The sequence below is a fragment of the Agrilus planipennis genome, unplaced genomic scaffold (genome assembly GCF_000699045.2).
Source record: "Agrilus planipennis isolate EAB-ADULT unplaced genomic scaffold, Apla_2.0 scaffold94, whole genome shotgun sequence".
In the NCBI taxonomy this organism is placed as follows: Eukaryota; Metazoa; Arthropoda; class Insecta; order Coleoptera; family Buprestidae; genus Agrilus; species Agrilus planipennis.
In genome coordinates, this window is record NW_020439120.1 from 1,057,981 (window position 1) to 1,066,691 (window position 8,711).

Sequence of the window (8,711 nt, forward strand, 5' to 3'; positions counted from 1 at the left end):
CAAGTTTTGGATAATTCCATTATTATAATAATTGTTTAGGTCAAAAACTTTTCGTAATTCTGTACTATAATTCGTGATATTTTGTGTAATATTTTCAGAAAGCGGCTATTTTGCGATTTAAATCGTAAGTGAAACGGCCCACTCTTGTTTAGTCCTCTTTTTTTCTGGCGAAAATCGTATAAGCCTTGACTATTTCTCCAGTGCATAGGCATTTTATCAAAATGTAGCAGCTGCAGACGATATTTCTAGCGGAACTGTAAGAATAACTTCCATTGTTATAGTTCACACAATTCCATGCGGACGAAACAATTTGCTGAACTAGAAAAAAGTTCGTTTTGCTTCGCTAAGGATAATGTCTTTTCCGGCTTTAAAAATGTCGCATACATATATACGAAAGGTAGTGTTGCGCTGCGAAGCTTACGAAAAGGGGTTAATGTTTTCTTGTGTACGATGCACAGAATACGAAATAATTAAACATCAGATGTAGACGTAGGAGAATATTGTTACGATTGTGGAAGCCACTAAATGTTAAAACTGGAATGATTTTAAAAAAGGCCGTAATTCCAAGACAGGTTGTCTGTCAAGCTAGCACAACTACACCATAAACTCGAAAAACTATTCACATGACAATCTGACTGGGATGAATCTGAATCTGATTCAATGATTTTTAAGTTTCTGGAAGAACTATTACCAACATGCGTAATTACATCCGATATGTTGTAAAATTATGCATTCTTCCGTAGAGCATCCGACTGCCACATCCATGCCGAAAGGTGCTTCATCATCATAAGGTCGTTAGTCCTAAGACTGGTTGGACACGCACCTCCATTCCTTCCTATCCTGAGCTAATATTCGCATTTCCCTAAAACCAGAACATCTAAGTCTACTTCTACTCCTTTTAACTCCTATTTTTGCCTCTAATATGTGTCTTACTAGACCTTCACGCCTGAGAAGGTGTCCTACCAACCCATTTCGCCTATTTTTTGTTGATTTCCATAGAGTCCTCTGTGCTTCTATTCTTTCTAATACCTTCATTTCGAACCTACTCTATTCACGGTATCTTCATCATTCGTCTGCAACACCACATTTGGAACGCTTCTAACCGTTTCATTTTCGCCGCACCCACCATCCATGTTTCGCTCCCGTACAGCGCCGCCCTCCAAATATACACCTTTATTAATTTTTTTGAATTTCTAAAGGTGCTTAAAATAAATCAATACCTATGTTTGAAAAGTATTGCTGGGTTAGTAAGATTTCTTGCTAGTACTAAATTCACTGCAATTTTCTGGATGTCACCAAATTGTTTTTCGGTGTATCAAGGAGGTTTAAGTGATATACGCCAGAAGATACTATTACGTTCCCGGATGGAGTATTCTCCTACCACTTTAGTTTTTGGCACAGGAATAGGGCGAAAATTACACTTTTCTTGTATTTTATGTGTAAACCAGCTGCCCCGATAGATTTCGTTCTGTCGCAGTCCAATAGAAAAAACTACTAAATAGAACTATTACAGTAATACTTTTTTCTTTAATAACACCCAAACGCTTTTTTTTATTCAAAGTTTATTTTGGGAAGACAGAGAGTTATATCCATACAGCCTAATCAACTTGAAGACATACCAAGGATAATCCTAACACACCTTAGTTTTGTTTTGATTGACGTCAAATGTTTGACAGGTTCATAAGAACCTTCCTCGGACTTCAAGGAATATTTAAAAAAGCATTATCGAAATTGGTTCAGCCGTTCTCGAGTGTTGCGCATAGCAACACTTTTAGCGATTCATTTTTATTTTTATAGATTAGCAAACCCATATAAAGTTACTCGTGGATCTCCAGATCTTATTTTTAATTCACTTGAGATAGTAATCCACCACTAATGCTTCAAACAACGTAAATTAGTAGTTGCTAAGATGGAATACAAAGCAGGAAAATTTGCTTTTTTAAAATTGTATTTAGCGCGAGAGTTTTTGAAAACGTTTGATACGCACTCGTCAATGCAATTTTAATATCAAGAGCTAGATGAGGTTCATCTTCATTCAAAAGACAAAACTGAGACCTTTTAACAGATAGCTTGGATCTCGAAAGAACCAGGTCTAAAATTCTACCGTTATTCAAAGTAAAAAAAGGAGACTGTGGTAAATAATAATTAATTAAAAGGAAGACTATTTCCTTTGTTATCCATTATTTCTTCTTTCGATCTTCAACCCCCGCCACTATAAATAGTTAGAATTTTAAATTTTAGAACCAGTCTCGCGTTGATAATGCCCCCGTATAAAGTGGGCAAAACACGTGTCCGCTCAAAAAGTTTTTGTAACATTTATCAGTAAACTCTGTACTGTCAAGACAGGAATTTTAAAATTTCCAAATATCATTAATTAATAATTGCTATGCAGTTCTACACAATTACTAATGCTTTCAAATAACGATTCATAGGTGGCTGCATTCACGCTTGGTGGTATATATAAAACAATAGCATGGACGACTTTTCTAGGGAAAGAAATTTTGCTACCCAGGATTTCTCTACAAGGGTGAGTACTCTCAATATCACTAAGATTAAATGGATATCCCAAATACTTAAATGTTACTTAGCGCAAAAAAAAAACAAACAAAAGAATTAAAATAAGATCTTAAGATCCATGAGTGCCTTCAATTGGATTTACTAATAGAATATAATCATGAAATAATAATTCTAAATTTACATTAAGCGTACTATATCTATGTCGCCGTAAAATTGTAGTTGGGTTATAATCTGTCTCGCGAGATTGTAAACTCTTGAAAGATTGTGAGCTGTTAGTTAGTTAGTTAGACTTTTTGATTCTAGTTTACATTTGGAATCTTGAAACCACTACAAATAATGGCAGAATCGTTTGCAAAATTTTCTAGGATCTTTAATCGAAAAGTGAAATTTCTGACCGATTTGCTGACTGAAGAGTACACAAACGTATAGTTTCACTAAAACTATTAAAAATGCACACCACTCTGGATAATATACACCATAAAATTATTGTCATTGCCAAAAACTCAAAAAAAAACAAGGATTATTGTATAAATAAATATTTCCACGCTCAAATGCCAACTATAATTATCTTATTCAGAGAAAAGCGATATCGGCACCTTTGAAAATAATAAAAAAATTAAATATTGATAACATGATGATACAAGATTCGATTAATTAGTCGCTTACTGAACAATGGTTTTTACACAATGGGTACTCCGAGATACCTAGGGAATAGTTCTGATTTTGGACATTGTGGAAATTATTCAGCAGCTGGTTGAAAATACCAAAGGAAAGTTGGAAGAAAAAAATGAGTTATAATAAAAAATTATATTATATAAATGAGTATTTCCACGCGCAAATGCCAAATATACTTATCATTGATTCAGAGAAAAGCGATATCGGCACCTTTCAAAATAGTAAAAAATTTAGATACTATTAACATGATAATACAAGACGACTTAATTAGTCGCTTACTGAACAATGTTCTTTACACAACGGTTACTCCAAGGTACCTAGTGAATAATTTTTAAGCTGAAAATAGGGGCCTCAAGACCATCCAGAGAATTGAATTTTAAATTATACGAAATGACCGATTGTCAACATTTAGGGATCGAGATTGGAGACTGGACTTTTAAAATAAACAAAAAGGGCATCGTCCAATTTCTAGAGGCCCGTGACTTTATTATCATCAAGAATAACAAACCTCTCACTTTTGCCTTCCGTCAAAACCCTAACAACAGCTCCGCGAGACAGTCACGTCATTTGAATTTCATCAGCCAATTTTCAACAAATACACAACACATTTCGGGTAAAGACAACATTGTAACAGACACTCTTTCAAGCATTTCAGAAGTATCAAGTCCCATCGATTACGAAATCTTTGCAACTCAACAAGAGCCCGATGAAGAACTTCAAATATATCTTAGTTCTAACACGTCTCTAGTGTTAAAATGTATCCACACATCAGGTACCAACAAAGCTATCTTCTGTGACATCTCAACAGGAACAGTTAGACCATTCTTGACCCCATCGTTTCGCTTCGTCATTTTCAACCACTTACGTTCCTTAACCCACCCTGGTATTCATGCATCTATCAAACCAATTATACAATTTTCATGTGGTCATCAGCAAACAGGGATCGCGTCAAATTAACACGCGCAAGCATTCCGTGTCAAAAAGCAAAAATTTCCCCGCACGTTTCTGCCCCTCTGAAAATCATCAACATGCCTTCAGGCAGATTCGAACACATACACATAGGTATGGTCGTAATGCCCTACTTTGAAGGATACCGTTACTGTTTCACATGCGTAGATCGATTCACACGTTGGTCTGAACAAGCAATTTCCATCAAATATCAAGAAGCTGAAACCGCAGCACGTACTTTCTATGAAGGGTGGATCTGTCGATTTGGTGCACCATCACGGATTACTACCGACCAAAAAAGACACTTCGAATCTCAACTCTTCAACGAACTATGACATCTAACGAACACCAAACACATCCGTCCGTATCACAGCATACCACCCTGCAGCAAATGGAATGGTTGAACGATTTCATCGCCAGTTGAAGACTGCAATAACATGTCATCAAAATGACAGCTGTACCCAAATTCTTCCCATTGTACTATTAGGCATCCGAGCAGCCTGGATGGAAGATCTGAAAGCAACAACCGCTGACATGGTATATGGAAAGTCACTACGTCTACCTGGAGAATTCCTATCTCCACCAAGCTCACAAACCAATAACAGCCCGGAACACGACGTGGGGAATAGAAGACATTCATCTACAATCCCTCCAAATAACAGAGTACGTCCTAATTCGACACGACGGTCCTAAAAAACCAGCTGTTCACCGTTCAATTACCCAACAAAGAAAAAAAGTATCTATTCACCGACTTAAACCAGCATACATCATGTCAGAAAGACTACACCCACAAACCTCTCCTGCGCCTGCAGCCTCCAACAACGACACCGCAGAATCAACAAGAGTAAATCCTTCACAGTAGGATGACCAATATCGCTAATCGAATCGCTAGGGAAGGGGTCCTGTGGGAACACTCTGTAAAGTATTCACTTCGTAGACTCAGCATTTCTATCGTCACTGTCGATCGACCAAACTGGGTCAACCATTGAACTCGGACCAATCTGCTGGACAAACACTTTACATTTAAACCATGTAAATAGTTTTGAATAATTACCATGTAAATAATTAAATAAATCAGTCTTGCAAACAGACCCGCCTTCGCCTGACTATTGAACTTGCAGATAGCGATAGGCACATCAACGTGCAGTTCAAAACTTGCAAATAGACTGGAGTCTGCATCTTTATTTGTCAGCGTCACACACGTTACAAAAGGTAGAAACATTTTTAAATGACTGCGAAATACAAATATACCAAAATGGCATTACAATTTAAAGATTCCTTTTTACTTTAGAACAAACAAAATAGCTAAAAACCCCAACGCCAAAACACGACACTTTAGTTGTCCGAAGCACTTTACATTAACAAGGTTACCATCTTCAGGGATTGAAGTGAACTAAATCTAAAAGAGAACTAATACTAATTTATACTAATAGTTGTAAATAATTGTAAAAATAAACAAAATTTACTTAACAATGACAACGGTCCTATCCCTGGATCTTATTGTTGTCAAACTCCATTGAACATCAACCTTATTGTCACTGAGCCAAGTTCACTGAACCTTAACAACTATTACTATAAATTACGATTAGTTCACTTCAGTCCCTGAAGAAGGTAACCTTGTTACCGAAAAGTGCTTCGGACAACTAAAGTGTCGTGTTTTGGTGTTGGGGTTTGAGCTATTTTGTTTGTTCTTCAACAATCGCCAAAGTTTTTCCAATCTTCATATTTCCTTTTTACTTTAGCAATATTCCTAAATAGAGTAAAATATCTATTATTTATTGTAGTTAAAAACTAGAAAGCGCTATGGAAATAAAAATACTTTAAACTGCATCTCAAATTTATTAGATTCATTGCTATGTCAAATGAGAGGGAAGATGGTTTTGAAAATAATTCTGCTTTAGCTTTTATTTCTCAACAACTAAAATTTCATACATCAAGCGAATCTAGATATAGTCATCCAAATAATACAATGATTTTAGCCTCCCTCCTTCAGACAATTGGTCCACATGCTAATAAATAGTGACACTTTTTAGTGTATCCACTTATTTTACCCCATCTAGATACAGTGAAATCTATTTGCAGTTCTTTGCTGACTGACCCTATAATGGAATAAATGAACATGTATTTTTGTAATTTAAATTAATTTTAAAAAAGCAATTATGCCGATATTACAGACACACGCTTCAACATTATTTATATACAGGGTGGCCCAAAAATACGCAGTACGCTCATTACTACTTTCAAACTGTAAGTTTAATCGAAAAAACTTTCAAAACAAGACTTGTTCCCTATTTTAATACAAGATCGAATGTAGCATTTAAATTTGGTTTACTATATAGAGTGTTCTGAAATAGAAAAAACAAGGTTCATTTAAATGGCAGTCATAGAGCCATATTTCAAAGGACTTTTACCTTTCCCTCTACCGACTTGAGTACATAACAATAAATTTACATTAGTCCCTTGTTTGCTGTTACATCCACAATCCACTATACAGAGTGTTCGAAACTAGAAAAACAAGGTTTTGTTAAAATTGCAGCCCTGTGAAATATGGCTCTATGACTGTAATGTAATTTCGTCATTATATCTGGAAGTAATTAGAGGCAAAGGTAAAGAGATGCAAACACGTATATATAATTTTCACCATTTTTAAATTTTGAAACAATTTCCGCCTTTTTTTAACAGTAAATATGCATTTAGGAGTCATACTTATTCAAAAGTTTACTAAACACAGTTCCTACTCAGAATAAACGCTTAATAAACAAACGTAAAGGTTAAAACAGAGCCGGGCAAACTCGGCTCTTTTGACTCCCAAGTGCTCCTCAAGGTTAACCAAGTAGCTCCTCATTGATCCTGTGAGTGCGAGTGAGATTATTCTTTCTTTTTCTTATCCCTTCCATTTCGTAGGTGAGTCCCCTCTTCCACGTAGTAACGAAAATTTTCGTAGGTATTTTTTAAGTTGCGAGAGTGGCTTCGCTCGTCTACGGGATGAAGGGGCTTGATATGGGAGTGGAAGGGAGAAGAAAAAGACAAAACAAAATTATTCAGTACTGCTTACTCCCTCGTACTCATTGAAGGGTATGGAGTGACTCAAACTAACCTCATGTAGCGGCTCCTGCAAAATTAAAGTTTGCCCGGCTCTGGGTTAAAAAACTTGCTGACCATATGTGTGGATTTAAACAAAAGATGAAGAAGCCTTTTCTGTTGAAGTGTATCATTCAGTTTGTCCAGCTGATGGCAGTAGACTTCCGAATTAATCGTTGTGTTATCCGGTAAAAGCTCAAAAAAAACGATTCCTTTAAAATCCCACCAAACAGACAGCATCACCTTTTTTGGGGGAATACCGGCTTTGGAAATGGTTTGAGCCGGTTCATCTTTTTTGCTCCATGACCTCTTGCGTTTGACGTTGTTGTATACAACCCATTTTTCGTCCCCAGTGATGATGCGCTTCAAAAACGGATCATTTTCGTGACGTTTGAGAAGCGAATCGCAGACGTCAATGCGGCGACACAGATTTCTCTCTGTGAGAACATGGGGAACCCATACATCGAGCTTCGAGGATAATCCCAGGCCTTTCAAGTGGTCATAAACTGTTGAATTTGATAAATTTAACCTCAATCCGATCTCACGTGTTGTTATTCGCCGGTTCACATCAACTAATGCCTTTATCGCGTCTTTATCAGCTTCAACCGGCCTTCCCGAACGTGGTGCATCTTCGACATCAAAATTGCCGGATCGAAATTTAGCGAACCAGTTCTGGCACTGGCGTACTGTCAACACACCTTCTCCATACACATCAGTCAATTTCTTTCTGGCTTGAACAGCATTTTTACCCTTTCTGTAGTAAAACAGTAAGATATGTCGAAAATGCTGCTTATCGCTCTCCATATTTAAAAGGGCACCAACCAAAAACTACTGCGTAGAATTAATTGGAATTTTTCACACACAAGCCTTGCTATATGAGCTCTCAAAGCATATAAAAATTATACGGCTTAAATGTGAAGTTGGGTGCAAAAGAATACAATTAAATCCTCTGTCGGGAAAAAACGAAATGACTTTCCGAACAACCCGATATTAAAATATGCTTTAAATTCGGGGACTTACATTTAACGCCGCTCTAGCAAAATAATCACCAAGGTCGTAATAAATAAATTCACTGTATATTAAATCATATTTGGATGCTTGTATTAAAATAGGGAGCATGTTTTGTTTCAATTAAACTACAGTTTGGCCGCAATGAACATATTGAATAACTTTTTGTGCCACTCTGTATGTATAGATTGAATAACAAAAGTAGTAACGCACAATTTATACAGATTTCTATTATAAAAAAAATTACTGTGTGAATTTATTTATCGCAACTTGAAGAACGGAAGATAACGCCGATTATCCGATCAAAAGAAAATATAAATACGGGAGTAGACCCAGGTGGGTTAGTTAATTTAATTAGCTATCAACTTAATTTATATATACGCATGTAACGATTATTTTACTTTGAAAATTACAAGTTGAAAGCAATAAAAATGTCTAACCAACTTTTAACGATTATTTTTCTTGCATTAATTTCATTTTGT

General features: G+C 36.1%; 1 long non-coding RNA gene across 1 annotated transcript in view; it reads right to left on the reverse strand.

Annotated features, from left to right (window-relative positions):
* LOC108742085 overlaps positions 1 to 5,756 on the reverse strand; it is an 11,951-nt gene extending 6,195 nt beyond the window's left edge. The window contains exon 1 of the long non-coding RNA XR_001938611.1: positions 4,379 to 5,756. This is a non-coding gene — a long non-coding RNA (uncharacterized LOC108742085). The remainder of the gene's footprint in view (positions 1 to 4,378) is intronic.
* Positions 5,757 to 8,711: the final 2,955 nt, after the last annotated feature.